This window comes from Heloderma suspectum, chromosome 4 (genome assembly GCF_057233095.1).
Source record: "Heloderma suspectum isolate Gila_16-S chromosome 4, 16-S_ref, whole genome shotgun sequence".
Lineage (NCBI taxonomy): Eukaryota > Metazoa > Chordata > Lepidosauria > Squamata > Helodermatidae > Heloderma > Heloderma suspectum.
In genome coordinates, this window is record NC_139461.1 from 226,177,116 (window position 1) to 226,195,277 (window position 18,162).

Below are 18,162 nucleotides of genomic sequence, written 5' to 3' on the forward strand. Positions count from 1 at the left end.
TAGACATAGATGATAGTTTTTCAGAGAGCTGAAAGCAGGTTTTGCTGGATTTTTGAAATAGTACAAAAACCTGTTTACCAGATTTGACTGTGGGATTAGTACTACACGTCACGAGCAGTGATTCTTCTCTCAGTCTGCTTCTACCTTATTGAAAAGAAAATATTGTCTGTAGCCTCACTAGTTCTAGGCACTTATGGATTCTATTGCTGGTGCCAGTATGTGATTTTTTTTTTAATCCAGTGCTTTATTTGTTCATTTGTTTTGTGTTTTTAACATTTTTATTGTAAGCTGCCTTACAATAAAAGTCATAAAAGGATTTGCCCTAAAAGGACCTGCCCTAAAAGGCAGGGTAGAAAATAAAGAAATAATAAAATAAACTTATTATAGTTGCCTGCTTTTCTGTAATGGTCATCAAGGATTTCTTTGAAAGCTACCCCATTGCTTCTGACTATTTTCATATGCTAATATTGTCTTACTCATGTCATTGAATATCTCTAGAGTGAGCGATATGTTGTGAATTATGTGAATCTGTACTGTTTATAGCAGGGGTGGGAAACCTCAGGCCTACAGGCCAAATAGTGCCCTCTTGGGGTCCCAGTCCTCCCTTGGGGGTTCCCCAGATGACCATGCCTCCATTCCTTGGCTCCACCCTGTCCCCTCAGCCGCCACTTGTTCGGTGGTTTTATGGCTTTTGTGCAGTTTTTTGCCGTTTTGAATGGTTGAAATGCCTCTCCTAAGGCTAAATTTCTGGCAGTAAGAGCTTTAAGCTACAATATCCTGGGATTGTTTGTATTTTTTGCCCCACCCCTTTTGTGTTTGGCCTTGCCCACTACTGAAACATGGCCCCTGATAATTTCTCTGAAATTGAATTCAACCCTTATGCTGAAAGAGGTTCCCCATTCCTGGTTTATAGTAAGACACATACTTGCATCCTTACCGTGCAGTCCTAAGTGGGGTCGAGGAAGAATAAAGCACAGATCTGCTGTTTCATTCCCAGCCCTCCCAGCTCACACCAGCCAGGGCAGAAGATGGGGGTAGGGGGTTGTGCTGGGCTTTTCGACTGACAGATCTTCATTTAATTATGTCCTCACAATGGGGGAAAATTAGCTACAGTGGCTCCAGATTGGCATAGCTGAAGGGCCTTATTCAGACCCTCTTGGGAGTAGAGTGGCTTTGGATCCAGCAAAGCTCCATCCTGTCCCTGCAACAGCCCACTTCGGGCCTTACGCTTCGTACCACCGGTGGGAACACCACTGGTAATAGTTTTCCACCTCCGGAGCTTCCCCCTCGTAATCCCCCCCTCCAGCCAGGGCAACTGGAAATTAGGATGGCTCTCTTACAAAGTGCCACACGAGTCCAGTTTTGTGAAATACTTGCATTCTGAGTTTAGTGGGCAGATTCTGTCTTTCCTAATAGCTGTCATCTAAATAGTTTGATATCTGGCATGTTCTGTCACTGTTGTTAATGATTTGTGCAGGTAATGTTCTCAAGTATCTTTTAAAGTGTTCATTTTCATAATGATATCCATTTGCAGTGATTAAATAACTTTCATTTTCATTTGATTTCCCTAATAATGGTAACCAGAAAGTTAATAACAGTGGACCAGCAACATTAAAGGTGCATTAGCATCTGCTTTTTGACCTAATGTCCTTTTCTGCTGCCATTCAGAATTGCTCATGTTCTGAATTAGTGCACAGTTCATCTATGAACAGAAGCGAAACTAATGTTTAAGCGTTTGGTTGCATTGAGGACAGTTTGAGAATATGAAAGGGGAAAAATAGGGCAGGCTGGCAACAAATTTATTAGTATGATACAAATGGCATTTAGTAAGCATGACATGTTTTGAAACTTAGTTTTAAATTCTGTGAAACTAATCTACTTGGATGGGGTGAGAAGGGAAAGAGTGATCTTTAAGACACTGAGTATAGATTACTGTCCATGATGGAAAACGTATCAGAAATATAGAAGGTAAAAAGAATGTGCTTTGGGTTTCGGGTTTTCCTTGCTTGGATGCATTCTCTGACCAAATCAAATTGCAAAGATTAAAGAAATGTTACCTGAAGACTTGCCAAGCCGATTAGTAAGAATTCACAAGATATGTGGTGTGTGTGCTTTGTCCCCTTGGATGTGAAAGTTCCAAGACTTGAATCATTTTCATTTAACTGTGTCTCTTTTCTTTTTTATTCTTTTCTTTCCTTTGCCTGATCCCCCTTGGCCTGTATAATGCAGAAAGAACTGTTCGTTTGTCTTAGGGCGCAATCCTATGCATGTTTAGAGAGAGAAAAGTCCTACAACTCCCAGCTTTCCCCAGCCAGCATGGGATTTGAATGCTGGGAGTTGTCAGATGTTTTTCTCTCTAAACATGAATTGGTTTGCACCCTCAATCATCAGCATCACCTATATTTTATTTATGTATTTATATTATTATATTTATATCTTGTCCTTCTGTTACTACTACTACTACTACCGCTGCTGCTACATGTATATCCTGTCTTTCCATTAAAATGCTCAAAGCAGCTTCCAACAGCAGTTAAAATAAAGCCACAAGAAAAATCCACAAGAACAAAGGTATAAAAAAAAGAATTTAGGGGGCAGCAGAAAAACCTTCAAAACTAGAGAATTTAAAACATGAGCAGTTTGGCAGTTGCCTTTTGTGAGCGTGCGGAAGGCCATCTGGGAGGGTGGCAAGGCAAGCCACCCTCTCAGTGGAAGAGGAAGGGAATTCCATAGCTAGGTGTGAGTAGAGGGAGAGAAGGCTCTGTCCTGCATTCCAGACAAACCTTATGCTTTTTCTGTATCATGTGACCACAGGAAAACTTCTACCTATCTTTACACCCAGGAAGAGGAAACCCTGGAAATAGGGATGTACGAAAGTCACTTACCTTTCCGCGGATTATGTTCATGGTGTGGGGGGGGAGGCCTTCCGTCCCTCTCCCCGGAATCCTCTACAGGGGGGGAGGCGATCCGGTCCTCCCCCCCGGAATCCTCGACAGCTGGCTGTGCTCCGTGGCGGCTCCGCAGAGCAGCCAGCCAGGCCCAGGCCAGAGCCGTCCGCAGCCAGATTTCCAGCCGTGGAGGGCTCTGGGTAAAAAAAACAAACGCGTACGCAAATGGTGGCAGCTATGGCCGCCGCCATTTGCATTCCTTATTTTTCACCGTCTTAGTCTACGTAAATATTTATGTAGACTATTACAACGAAAATAAAGGGAAACGCAAATAGCGTAGTGGGCGCTATTTGCGTCCCTTTTTGATTCGCTGTTTTAGCCTACGTAAATATTTACCTAGGCTAAAACGGCGAATCAAAAAGGGACGCAAATAGCGCCCACTACGCTATTTGCGTTCCCCTTTATTTTCGCCGTAATAGTCAACGTAAATATTTACATAGACTAAGACGGCGAAAAATAAGGAATGCAAATGGCAGCCACCACCGCCATTTGCGTACGCAGTTGTTGTTGTTTTTACCGGGATGTGATAGGCTACGTAAGTCTTTACATAGCCTATCACGTCTCTGTAAAAAAAAAAGACAAGACTGCAAATGGCGGCGGCAGCAGCTGGTCAGAAGACCAGCTGCCGCTGCCGCCTGGAACATCCGCCCCAGGTAAGTCTTGTCCCGGGGGGGATCCGTGGGGGGGCAGCGGGGGGGCAGGCCATTCAGCCACAGATTTCGGGGGGCTGAATGCACTGGCATTTGGCCTCACTGAGATCCGTGGAGGAATTCTCTGACATCCCTACCTGGAAACCAGTAATGTTTACAGGCTGTTTGCAAAGGTCTGCTTCTTTCAAAGATCATTGCTTCAACGGGCCATGGATTTCAGGCTAAGGTGAACTATAAATCAAAGTATCTATGTAAGTGAGCTCCAGTTATCACCACGTTCACTATATTTTATTTATGGAATGTATGCTTCTCACTTTCACAGGTGTTATTCTGCAAGGCACATCACAATGATGCAAAAGGTTTTATCTTATATGTGTGCCTAAGAAGCCAAGCAGTGGTAAATCACTGCTTTTTGTTTACAGACCTCCACTTCCAGAGGAGATTTAATCTTGCATTTCTCACATGAATGCATATAATATTTTTGTGTGTATTATATGAATAAAGAGACAAAATATAGATCCCTCCCCCAAGACCCTCTAAAGGCCAATGTGAAGGAGGACTATTGAAGCTAAAATTGCCTTACTCCTTGTACATCACCTATAAGTGCACTACATGCAAAGTGCTGGCAAATATATACAGGATGTCTAATACAGTTTATTTCCAGCAAGTCAGTTTGCTTGCATAAGGGCACTCCCAGCTGGAGGGCCTTTTCAGGCATACTGATTCCTGCATGTGCACCTGATGCCCATAAGCCTCATAGGGACTGTAATTGATAGCTGACAGTTCAAACTGCAAGGTGGGCTCCAGCAGGATAAGTCCAGGTGGTACCTTCTAGAGCAACAACTGTTGTGTACTACCCCCATGCCAATCCCTCCTGATTTTTCATTTAGTATCGTAGGACCAAATCAGCCATGGGGGAAGCCGCTGTCTGGATGCCTCCTGAGCCTTAAAATTGAGATGGACTGGTGCCTCACTAATAGCCAGATTAGGCCCCTGAGAATGCATGCATGTTGTTGTTATACACACCTAGTTGGCACCTGGGTTTTGCGGATTAGAAAATCTTATGAAAATTCAAAATAAAACAGTTTAAAGCATTAACATTTGCAAGCCGCCAAAATGTGAAATGATATAAAACCAGCCCATCAGCTAGTCCAGGAATCCAAGGCTTTCCTAACCAGGGAAGTCTTGGCTGCCTTCCAAACACTCACAAGGGAGTGGGCCGGATGCACCTCCAAAGAAGAGGGTGTCACTAGTGGAGACCTGGCTCGCCCCGTTCAGGCAAACAGTTGGATCCTGAGAAGGGTCTCTTTTGCTGATCTTAGTGCACGTGGGTGAACCTATCGAAGGAGGCATATTTATTATATAACCTTCCTTAGTTTGCAAAGTGCTTCCCAGACGTTCTCAATAACCGCCACAACAACTCTGCGGCAATGGTCCGTATTAATTTCCTTAAACTGCAGATGTAGGGGTGGGGGGCTGAAGCTGAGAGAGAGAGTGATTTGCCTAGGACCAAGCTATTGAGTTCATGGCAGAAGTGAAATTTGAAATGGGGACTTCCTGTTTCATAGCTCAGTTTCTTGGCTGCTGTGTTAAGATAGTAGTAGTTGTTGTAGTAATTGTTATTCTGGTAGGGGTGCTGCTGCTGCTGAAAGAGCCTAAAGTAACTAGGCACTGTACATGGATAAAAATGCCAAACTCTTGACCACAGGCTTACAATCCAATAAATTCATAACCTTCCCTGTCTTTTATAGTTGCCATACAGGGCTGCAGGGTTTACCCTGGTTTGGTATTCAGAAGTCTCAAAACAGGTTGGTGTGTGTCTGTTGCTGGGTAGATGGTGTTGCCATTTAGCAATGGTGGTGGGGAAAGGGTGATAGTTTAGAGATGGAGCACATGCTTTCAACGCAGAAGATCCCAGGTCCAGTCTGTGGCATCTCCGGTTAAAACATCTGAGGGAATAGGGCTGGCAAAGCCCCTCCCCAAGGCCTTGGAAATGGAGTAGAGAAAACTGGGGAAGGTGGGCTGCCAGTCTGACTCTGTAGAAGGCAACTCCATATATTTATACCAGATTTGCCTTTAGGTGGGCAGGATTTGTGTATTTCTGTGAACAACAATGTATCTTCTGAGTTATGGTCAAGCTATTGCACTGTTTTTGTGTTTGATAATGTTTAGCTTTTTCATAAATGTGATTTGCCATACTTACCTGTGTTTCTTTAAGTTGTCTTTTATTCATAGCAGGTTAACTGCCCCCCCTTTAAAAAAAAAACAAGCCACCTCTATTTATGAGTTTATCGATTTATGCAATGATATTGCTTCTACTACCTATTTGGAAAAACTTTCCTATCGGGTGTTTTAATAATCCATTCACATTAGGAAATAAATTCTTGACCGCGACTTTATACCTGAGGCTCTCTGAGCCAGGTTTGCTAATGGCCTACAGTTTTCAGTGTGTCTTTGCTCTTCCTAAAATCAAACATGTTCAGTAATCGGTTAAAGAGCATGAGAGGAAGTGGGATTTTGTATGTGGAATTTGGTGACATTCACTGAAAGTGTAGAGAATGTATTGGCACAGAGAGATGCCATGCCTCGAGAGTTGTGTATCTTAACACATTTTGTGGTTTCCTCCAGTTAAATGGCACCCAAATTATACTTCCTGTCTGATACAGATGTGTGTGTCTCAAATAAAAGCTTCTGTATCCATTGGAAATACTATTTATTACATTTATATCCTGGCTTTCCATTACAAATAGTGCTCTGGTTTCTCTTCAGATTATATAAATCTTTTGCTTTTAGCAAATCGTGCTCAAGGTGGCTATCAACAAGATAAAATACAAGATTATAATTAAAACATAAAAGCAAATCAGTTAAAATAAAAGCACATCTACAAGAAATAAACAAACAGCAGCCAGCAGTTAAAACCTATTTTAGCAAGCAAGTCAATTTAAAAGCCAAAAGCCTGTCTGAATAAAAATATCTTTGCCTATTGGTGGATGTACATCCAAAATGAAGCTGGTCTGGCCTCCCTTGGCAGGGAGTTCCAGAGCCTGGGAGCAGCTGTCAAGAGAACCTTCTCTTCCATTCCTGCCAGATGTGTTTCCAATGATGGCAGGACAGAGAGAAGATCTTAAAACCCAGACAGGTTCATATGGAAGAATGCAGTCTTTCAGACAGGCTGGTCCCAAGTCTTGTAGGGCTTTATAGGTTATGACCAGCACCTTGAATTGTACCTGGAAATGGACTGGTAGCCAGTGAAGTGACTTACTGCCTAAAACTTGCCCCAACCAATAGTCTGGCTGCAGACTATTTTGGACCAGCTAAAGTTTCCAAACATGCTTCAAAGGCAGCCACACATAGAGTGTGTTTCAGTAGTCCAAATGGAATGAAGGCAAGTATCACCATGGCCAGGTTTGATCTCTCCAGGAATGAGCATGGGTAGCTATAGTGAAATTGCTAGAGGGACTGTCATTAACAGAATGTCAACAGAATTAACACACCCACTGACAATTTTTGGGAACCCACTAAGCAACACAGAAGAAAACATACAGCATCTAAAAACAATGAAGTAGATTGTCAGACTTCTCAGTTCCAATGTGTCCAGGGATGCACACTGAGGTCAACGTATGAACTTGAATAAAGGAATGTTAATTCTCACCCAATCACTGCTTTTTAAGGTAGATTGCATACAGATAGGTCTTGTTGTTCAAGAGGGATGAAACTTATTAGTCTGTAGCAGCAAAGCGTATGCAGAACCTTAAAGTCTAACAAATTTGTTATGACATGAGCATCTGTGGACCAGAGTCCACTTCATCTGATGGAAGATGGCCTGCAGTCCATAAAAGCTTATCCCATAAAAAAAATCTGTTGGTCTTTAAGGTGCCACAGGACTTTGGTTTTTAAGGTGCTACAATTCTTTCTTGTTGCTGCAACAGGTGAATACGTCTAGGGATTCTTGAGGATTTTGTTCCGTCCACACTTTTAAGTGAATCAACCTGATTCACACTTCCTGACCTAATACTGGATCAGAAAATCTGGATCCTTTGGGTTTTGAACTTCTCTGAATTCTGTGGTGTAGTTCTCAGCTTAGAAACAACCCAAAATGTGTATAAGGATGTGTATTTTGTTAACATGTGTACAGAATTGCATATTCTAGGATATGCAAGTGTATTTTGTGGGGAAAAAAATGCCATTGATGGGGGGCGGGTTAAAACATGTCACAGAAACAGGATGAATCTGAATGGACTTGCAAGCGAACATGCAAGACTGACAAATGAGCAGGAGAAATAGACTAGTCCATACCTCCATAAATATAACTAGCCCTCTGGAAATTGTTACATAGAACTTTAAATGTCTTGATTATGGCTTACCAATGATTTAAGACTGAAACTGTCAGCAATGCTTGTCAAACATGGTGTGTGTGTTTTTTTCCTTCAAAGTGATTGGATTTCAATTCAAGGTAAAGACAGACAAACATTCCAGAGCAGCTTTCTCCAGCCCGGTGCCTCCAGATGTGTCAGACTATAGCTTTCCTTATGCCCATCCAGGATTGGCCATGCTGGCTAGAGAGGATAAGAGCTGTAATCCAACACATCTGGAAGGCACTGGGTTGGGGAAGGCTGTCCTGTATTGTGTCAGAAGTGGTTTCAGTGCATATTTGCTGCATTCCAAGAATGTGTTCTTAGGACAACAAGTTGAAATCCCATTTCTGGCACACTTAGAATGTCTGTCACCCTCATTTGCTCCTATTTCCTGTACCTCCTTGCTTAGAAAGCTGACTCTTCTGGTTTTGTGCTCGTTTAAGGTAATTTAGTTGGAGACAATGGCAGCTAATTGTCTGGCATAAATAGCCCTGTGCAAATTAGCCATCTGCGTGAGAAGCAGCACCTGAATCCTGCTTTGAAAGAGCACTAATTTTTAATTTGGGTATTCACTGGGGAATGTTGCCAGAGTCGGGCTCAGTGTGAACTATAGCCTGCCCAAACACACCATGAGCTAATGTAACATGGAGGCGTTCATGTGGGAAATTAAGAAGTCAGATGGACGAATGATGCAGCTTTGAGAACTCAATAAAAACTTAGTACCTACCAGAGTGATCCTAATATCCTAGTGATCAAAATGGCAGTGGTATTACCGTAGCAGCAGCAGATTTTCTTTCCATTGTATTTTTTTAGTTCGTGTGTGTGTGTGTGTTAGTGTTTCAAAAGAGATTTGAATTTAATTTCCTTCTGGATATATATAGAATTAAATGGAAATTTCCCCTCTTTTGCCCTTCCACAAAATACCTTAGTTCCTTGGTTGCACTTACCAAGCCTTAAGCCATTTGGAGAGAATAAGTGCACTTACTATTTGACAGAATTCAGGGTAGTAGTGAGAATAGAGGATCAGTTCTCCGACTGCCCTCATTAAAACCATCGCTTATGTAGAGTGATGGGAAAGAGCATAGGAAATTAATTGTTTCATGCCAGTATATAAGCCCTGCAAAAGCAGACAGGGACGAGCTCTCAAATGACACTGGATACAGATTTCATAAAAATGTAGGAAGAGCTCTGCTGGATCAGATAAAATGTCCATCTAGTCCCAGCGTTCTGTTCCCCATGGTGATCTTGTTCGTTGTCATTCTGAACATATTACTCCAGTCCTTAAACCCTGTCATCACCTTCCTTTCTACTCCTGGTTCCTGCACAAACTTCTTGTCCTTTCCTTCAAAGCCCTCTGTGGCCTTGCACCTCTTTATCTCTCTGTGCTTAATCCAAATACATCCCTTGCTGTGGCCTTTGCTGTTCCAGCTCCAGCACCCTCAGCTGTGAAATGACTCCTGCTCCCTGAAATGACTCTGCCCATTTTCCTTTGCTGCCCCTTATGCGAGAATATCTCAACAAAGCCTTTGGATCATCCCTCAAGTCCCTATACGTAGTTGTAACTAAGCCAAAGCACACGTAAAACTGCACAACATCCAGGAAACCACCCAATGATTGTTGGTTGGGGAAAGGGGTGGGACCAGCAGAAAGGGACATGGCCTTCTGTGGAGAGCTGGATTTGGCCCCTAGGCTTGAGGTACTGCACCTCTGCTCTAGGATGAGGATGTATAGATGGCTAGGTCAGTTGCTATAGCACTTAGTGCTTATTCCATTGCAGAAAAAAGTGGATGTGTGGGCATACTTTAAAAGTACTCTCAGGGAAAAGAGACTTGATGGACATTTAAAAAAAAAGATACATGGAAGAAACAGGGAAATACTTGGGGACAAAGCTGAGATGGACATCAGCTGCTCCAGCAAGCTTTGTCTTTCTTTTACAGTGTGTGTTAACAAATAACAAAGATCTCATAGTTTTGTCATAAGAAACCTGTGGTTGGCTCAGGTTACAGAATGTGCTTTGTCACAACCACAGGCTGATCACTTATGCCTGTAAATCATTCATTGGCTAATTGGTGACCAAACCTGTCCTGACCACACATTTCTCATGTGCAAGTCTTGACTGGATTCTGTAGCTTTTAAGTGATGAACTTGTCTCTTTGGGCTTGCCAAAGTCACCCTGGTTACTGAAAGTATTGGAGTTCAATAAACCGATATCCCTGTTCTGCGTGTCAGTTCCTGAAACGAGTTTGTAATGACTGGCTGTGTTTTCTAGCTGATTATAAAAAGTGTGAGAATTGAGCAGAGGACTAGTGCTATCACTTTGCTTACCCCTGATGCTAACCCTTGAAACTCTTGGCCATGTCAAAGTTAAATCTAGTGTCTACACAGACTCCAAGCAAATCTGCCACCCATGTAAACATACAGCTGCAGACTTCCTAGCAGTTTGCAATTGGTTTCTCACTAAATCTCTTCCTTGTTCCATATTATAATCTTTCTTTTTATAGTTTGCATGAGTTTAACACTCATGTTTCTGTGGGAACAGTTTGTTGAAGACCATTCAGCATTGAGAGGATTATGGAGTTTATTGGTTCTACAAGCACTTATGAATCATGATACACTCTAACCTGCAAGTGTTGGAGAAATATTTTATGGATGATACATATAATTAAACAGACCTCCTGTTTTCACGACAGGCTCCTTCTGTTGTTGTTCAGTCATTAAGTCATGTCCGACTCTTCGTGACCCCATGGACCATAGCACGCCAGGCCTTCCTGTCCTCCGCTCAATCCCAGAGTGTGCTCAAGTTCATATTCATTGCATCGGTGATGCTATCTAGCCATCTCATCCTCTGCCGTCCCCTTCCCCTTTTGCCTTCAATCTTTCCCAGCATCAGGGTCTTTTCCAGGGAGTTTTCTCTTCGCATTACGCGGCCAACATATTGGAGCTTCAGCTTCAGTATCTGTCCTTCCAATGAGCCCTCAGCGCTGATTTCCTTTAGGATTGACTGATTTGACCTCCTTGCAGTCCAGGGGACTCGTAAGAGTCTTCTCCAGCACCACAGTTCGAAGGCATCAATTCTTCAGCGCTCAGCCTTCCTTATAGTCCAGCTCTCACAGCCATACATTACTACTGGGAAAACCATAGCTTTGATTATACAAACCTTTGTCGGCAAGGTGATGTCTCTGCTTCTTACTACGCTGTCTAGGTTTGCCATAGCTTTCCTCCCAAGGAGCAAGCGTCTTTTAATTTCATGGCTACAGTCACCGTCTGCAGTGGTCTTGGAGCCCAAGAAAATAAAATCTGTCACAGCTTCCATTTCTTCCCCTTCTATATGCCAGGAAGTGATGGGGCCAGATGCCATGATCTTCGTTTTTTTAATGTTGAGTTTCAAACCAGCCTTCACACTCTCCACTTTCACCCTCAACAAGAGGCTCTTTAGATCCTCTTCACTTTCTGCCATTAGGGTGGTGTCGTCTGCGTATCTGAGGTTGTTGATAATTCTCCCAGCAATCTTAATTCCGACCTGTGATTCATCCAACCCAGCATTTCTCATGATGTACTCTGCATATAAGTTAAATAAGCAGGGTGACAATATGCAGCCTTGTCGTACTCCTTTCCCAATTTTGAACCACTCGGTTGTTCCATGTCTGGTTCTTACTGTTGCTTCTTGACCCTCGTACAGGTTTCTCAGGAGACAGGTAAGGTGGTCTGGTACTCCCATCTCTTTAAGAATTTGCCACAGTTTGTTGTGATCCATTCAATCAAAGGATTCAGCATAGTCAATGAAGCAGAAATAGATGTTTTTCTGGAATTCTCTTGCTTTCTCCATAATCCAGCGAATGTTAGCGATTTGATCTCTACTTCCTCTGCCTCTTCGAAACCCAGCTTGTACTTCCAGTAGTTCTCGGTTCACATACTGCTGAAGCCTCGCTTGTAGGATTTTGAGCATCACCTTGCTGGCATGTGAAATGAGCGCAATTGTGCAGTAGTTTGAACACTCTTTGGCATTGCCCTTCTTTGGAATTGGAATGTAAACTGACCTTTTCCAGTCTTGTGGCCACTGTTGAGTGTTCCAAATTTGTTGGCATATTGAGTGCAGCACTTTAACAGCATCATCTTTTAGGACCTTAAATAGCTCAGCTGGAATACTGTCATCTCCGCTAGCTTTGTTGTTACTAATGCTTCCTAAGGCCCACTTGATTTCACTCTCTAGGATGTCCGGCTCAAGTTCAGTGAGCACACTATCATGGCTATCAGGGACATTAAGATCTTTCCCGTATAGTTCTTCTGTGTATTCTTTCCACCTCTTCTTAATCTCATCTGCTTCTGTTAGGTCCCTGCCTTCTTTGTCCTTTATCACGCCCATCTTTGCACAAAGCGTTCCCTTGAGATCTCCCATTTTCTTGTAAAGATCTCTAGTCTTTCCCATTCTATTGTTTTCCTCAATTTCTTTGCATTGTTCATTTAAGAAGGCCTTCTTGTCTCTCCTTGCTATTCTCTGGAACTCTGCATTCGGTTGGATATATCTTCCCCTTTCTCCCTTGCTTTTCGCTTCCCTTCTTTCCTCAGCGACTTGTAAAGCCTCCTCAGACAGCCACTTTGCTTTGTTGCATTTCTTTGTCTTTGGGATGGATTGAGTTGCTGCCTCCTGAACAATGTTACGGACCTCCGTCCATAGTTCCTCAGGCACTCTGTCTATCAGGTCTAATCCCTTAAATCTATCACCTCCACTGTATATTCATCAGGGATATGATTTAGGTCATACCTGAATGGTTTAGTGGTTTTCCCTATGTTCTTCAATTTAAGCCGAAATGTTGCAACAAAAAGCTCATGATCTGAGCCACAGTCAGCTCCAGGTCTTGTTTTTACTGACTGTATAGAGCTTCTCCATCTTTGGCTGCAAAGTACATAATCCATCTGATTTTGATATTGACCATCTGGTGATGTCCATGTGTAGAGTCGCCTCTTGTGCTGTTGGAAAAGCCTGTTTGCTATGATCAGCGTGTTCTCTTGGCAAAACTCTATTAGCCTTTGTCCTGCTTCATTTTTGACACCAAGGCCATGCTTGCCTGTTATGCTAGTGATTTCTTGACTTCCTACTTTAGCATTCCAATCCCCTATGATGAAAAGGACATCTTTTTTTGGTGTTAGTTCTAGAAGGTGTTGTAGGTCTTCATAGAACCGACCAACCTCAGCTTCTTCGGCCTCAGTGGCTGGGGCATAAACTTGATTTACTGTGCTGTTGAATGGTTTGCCTTGGATTCGTACTGAGATCATTCTGTTGTTTTTGAGACTGTACCCAATCCTGCTTTTCCCACCCATTTATTGACTATGAGTGCTACTCCATTTCTTCTAAGGTATTCTTGCCCACAGTAGTAGATATAATGGTCACCTGAATTAAATTTGCCCATGCCTGTCCATTTTAGTTCTCTGATTCCCAAGATGTCGATGTTCAATCTTGCCATCTCATGTTTGACCACCTCCAGCTTACCTTGATTCATTGACCTTACATTGCCGGTTCCTAAACAATATTGTTCTTTACAGCATCAGAATTTCTTTTCACCACCAGACACATCCATAGCTGAGTGTCCTTTCGGCTTTGGCCCAGCCGCTTCACTCTTTCTGGCGCTACTTGGAAATTCCCTCTGCTCTTCCCCAGTAGTATATTGGTCACCTTCTGACCTGAGGGGCTCATCTTCCGGCGTCATATCTTTTAGCTTTGTGATACGTTCCATGGGGTTTTCTTGGCAAGAATACTGGAGTGGGTTGCCATTTCCTTCTCCCGTGGACCACATTTTGTCAGAACTCTCCTCCATGACCTGCCCATCTTGGGTGGCCCTGCAGGTACTTTATAAACAGGTGGCCATAGACTGTATTTTAAACATTTATTAACAACAACCAAATGTACTTAAGGCAATTACAGAAAGAAATTGATACCATGTTATTTATTGGCAAAGGTTACAACAGGAAAACAAAACAAAACAGAGCACAGTGCATGCATTACCAATACAGCTTTATGCTAGCAGAGGGTATCCCTTGCAGGGAGCACCCCCCCCCCCAGTATCTTCCCTTCATTTAGTATAGTTTTACACTTGAATATGCTATGGGATGTGTTTGCTTACTGTACTGTGATTGGCTACTGTTAGTATAGTTTTACACTTGAATATGCTATGGGATGTGATTGCTTACTGTACTGTGATTGGCTACTGTACTTTAATCCCACCTCTTCATATGTATTCATATTTGCTGACGTTTTGTGTTTACTTGTGCAGTTCTGTAGAAATTTCCAACTTGCTCTTTGTGGTTTAGACTCATTTGGGGCATGAACCTTATTGAGCAAGAATTTTTCTCATAATACTCTCTTCTCCCCAGGTCAAGCTTCCTGCCAGTAAGAGGTCAAAAGCAAACTGTGGTTCAGACAGCCTTTTAAGCTAGGCCTCTTTGATATGCCTGATACAGTCATTGCCTTAAAATTGCCTACACAAGTTACCGGTTTAATCTCCTGCGTGGTGTTGGATATGGAGTTATCTCCTGCCTTCAGTGCAAGTCTTTCAACAGCATGTCTCCAAATGTTTTGTAAAAGGGAATATATCTGTGCCCTGGAGATCTCTTGACATCACTAGCTGCTAAGGCTTATTTTTCTATTTTCTAAATAGACTCCTGACCAAAAGAAGTGGAAAGTTTGCAAAGGAATTTCTGGTCCAAAGGAATTGTGAGAGTTAAAAACTTGCAATTTCTGCAGGAAATGTGGATGTTATTTTCATATTTCGGTCACCATCTTTATAAAAAAAAAGGACGTTTCAATAATATTATTCTCTGCTCTATTGCATTAATAACATTTCCTCCTCTAATACTCATTTGTTCTGTTTAGCGTTTGAAGTTTTCAGATCACTCATTAGAAAACCTGTTTATTATTATTAATTTTAAAGGAGATGGTTGCCTTTCCTTAGTCCCCTCTCTTGAGCGCATTAATATGCAAAGGATGCAAGGGCAACTTTGGGAATTTTAAATAATGAATTATATCCAGGCAGAGATAACTATATCTTGTTCGGATTTAATGATGTACTTCTGAAGGATACTACTTCTGAATTCTATTTTCTACCTCTATAGTGAGGAAGAAGCACCTGCAATTAAACATAATGGCAAATAACAGTGCTGGGTTTAGTATTTTATCTTGACAGAGATTTGGACAGGGTGGCGCCTGCCATCACAGTACACCACATTTTCAGAAGGATTTATTTATCTAAGCAATTGCATCTGCTGGAGTTGTGAATGGTGGATAATATGATCATGTGTGTGCTTCTTTGAGGTACGCAGAAAATACAACACTTCTTTTACTGACATCCGTAGATGTGGGGTCACTATTTCATAGCATTAACTTCATTCACTCATTTTATATGCACACAAATTGTGCTCCCCACAATACAATATGAGTCATAGGTGTTCTTGTAGACATTCTCTGAAACAGGATGCTGGTAAGCATAGGAAGGACTAAAGATTATTCCTGTTCAGATAGCTAGAGTGATCCTACTCATGGGGTGTGTGTATATGGCAAACAGATCTACCAGTGGAAGCCTCATTAGGTATCCTGGTGGGGGACCCTATTGGCACTTACCGCCTGGGTTTGTTACTAGAAGGAGTGTTTAATATAGTTTATTATATGGGGTGTTGTCTTTTTAGAGTGTTTATTTTGTATTTTTTCAGGAAGTTTCAATTGATATTTTCCTAGAAATTAATTGGGAACTATATCTACTTGGGCAGTATACCTTTTGTCAAGTAATTGAATGTATAACTGCAGCCTAGGTGCTGTAATTCTTACGCACAGTTAAAGTAGTGCCCCATATTTAATTAGCTTAGAGTAGATTATTAACTGAAATGCTGCATTTTATGCTAATGCTGGTAACACAAACATTACAAGATCTAGTAATATTGTTTGCAAAGTCCATATAAAATCAGCGTAGAAACTGGAAGACTGTCATTTAAGTTCTTCTGAAAGAGTGAACTCGGCAAGCCAGGCGTGCAGAAGCTCAAATGAATATGATTATCTTCTCTCCTTTTATTTTCCGCCTATGCAGTTTGGTTCCTGATTGGGAAGTATTTCATACAGAGGTTGTAAAATGTTTCCTACAGAGTTTTGATTGACTGTTTTTATGTACTTACATTGATAATGTTTTCCCACAGATTGTGTTATGCTTCTGTATACTGTCGACAATCATGTATGTGTTGTATCCTCCTCCATTTTAGCCCTAGCATGTGTGTACACATTTCGTATTGATATTTTCTGTCTATACAGAGCAAACTAAATATGCTGCTTACTAGATCTCCCTGACACTTTCCATAAGCGATTGTTGATGCATTGTTGTCATTATTAATATTATAGCTAGAAGCTGTCCATCTGAATTTCTGCACAACATTGGAGGCAATTTGAAAAGTTAGGACAACATTTCCAGTTTTATTGGGTGAACCAAAGGTAGAGCTTTTAAAATTGTGTTATAAATTTCTACCATTTCTTCCTAATGGCAGCTTTACACAAATGCTTTAGGCCTGATCCAGTCCCTCATGACCACAGTTCCTGCATATGGAGGGATTCCCATAATACAGCACTCTTGTCCCTCCCTCCCTGCCTCCACTCCGTATCTCTGGAGTGCATGTACACAGACACTCATTGTGCCTGGCTGCTATATGGAATGGAAAGTCTCCCCTTGATCTTCCATGTTTCTTGACTGAATGGAAAAAGCAGGGTTTGATGGCACTACAGAAGGCTTGGATAGGAGCCAGTGTAGTGCACTAGTTAGAGTGTCAAACTAGGGCTGGGGAGACCCAGGAATCACCACTCCACCGTGAAGCTCACTAGGTGATTTGTCACTATCTCTCAGCATAACCCACTCCAGAAGGTTGTAATGATAAATGGGCGCAAGGGAAACCAGATATGCTTCCTTGAGCTTCTTGGACAGGATATACATATAAATAATTTCCTGTAGCAGCTTGGCATGGTGCTTGTGCACCTGCCCATGTGTGTACACTCCGAGGTGTGGGGGGCTTGGGGAACAAGACTCTGTACCTAGTGGGTATCCCATGTAGGCACTGAGCCTGTGCATGGTGGAGAAGATTTCTTTCTAGGTTAGTTATTAAGCAACATCCTCTGCAGTTAAGATTGCTGCATGTGTTGATTCCAACTTCAAAAGCCAAATTGACCAAGGATATATTCCTGATGCTGTTAAAGTGCTGCACTCAATATGCCAACAAATCTGGAACACTCAACAGTGGCCACAAGACTGGAAAAGGTCAGTTTACATTCCAATTCCAAAGAAGGGCAACGCCAAAGAGTGTTCAAACTACTGCACAATTGCGCTCATTTCACATGCCAGCAAGGTGATGCTCAAAATCATACAAGCTAGGCTTCAGCAGCATGCGAACCGAGAACTACTGGAAGTACAAGCTGGGTTTCGAAGAGGCAGAGGAACTAGAGATCAAATCGCCAACGTTCGCTGGATCATGGAGAAAGCAAGAGAATTCCAGAAAAATGTCTATTTCTGCTTCATTGACTACGCTAAAGCCTTTGATTGTGTGGATCACAACAAACTGTGGCAAATTCTTAAAGTGATGGGAGTACCAGACCACCTTACCTGTCTCCTGAGAAACCTGTACGAGGGTCAAGAAGCAACAGTAAGAACCAGACATGGAACAACCGATTGGTTCAAAATTGGGAAAGGAGTACGACAAGGCTGCATATTGTCACCCTGCTTATTTAACTTATATGCAGAGTACATCATGAGAAACGCCGGGTTGGATGAATCACAGGTCGGAATTAAGATTGCCGGGAGAATTATCAACAACCTCCGATATGCAGACGATACCACCCTAATGGCAGAAAGTGAAGAGGATCTAAAGAGCCTCTTGTTGAGGGTGAAAGAGGAGAGTGCAAAAGCTGGTTTGAAACTCAACATTAAAAAAACGAAGATCATGTCATCTGGCCCCATCACTTCCTGGCATATAGAAGGGGAAGAAATGGAAGCAGTGACAGATTTTACTTTCTTGGGCTCCAAGATCACTGCAGACGGTGACTGTAGCCATGAAATTAAAAGACGCTTGCTCCTTGGGAGGAAAGCTATGGCAAACCTAGACAGCATAGTAAGAAGCAGAGACATCACCTTGCCAACAAAGGTCCGTCTAATCAAAGCTATGGTTTTCCCAGTAGTAATGTACGGCTGTGAG

At 42.3% G+C, this 18,162-nt stretch overlaps 1 protein-coding gene across 4 annotated transcripts in view; it reads left to right on the forward strand.

Annotated features, from left to right (window-relative positions):
- Positions 1–18,162, forward strand: part of LRP8 (LDL receptor related protein 8) — a 309,826-nt gene that overhangs the window by 126,086 nt on the left and 165,578 nt on the right. The window lies entirely within an intron of this gene.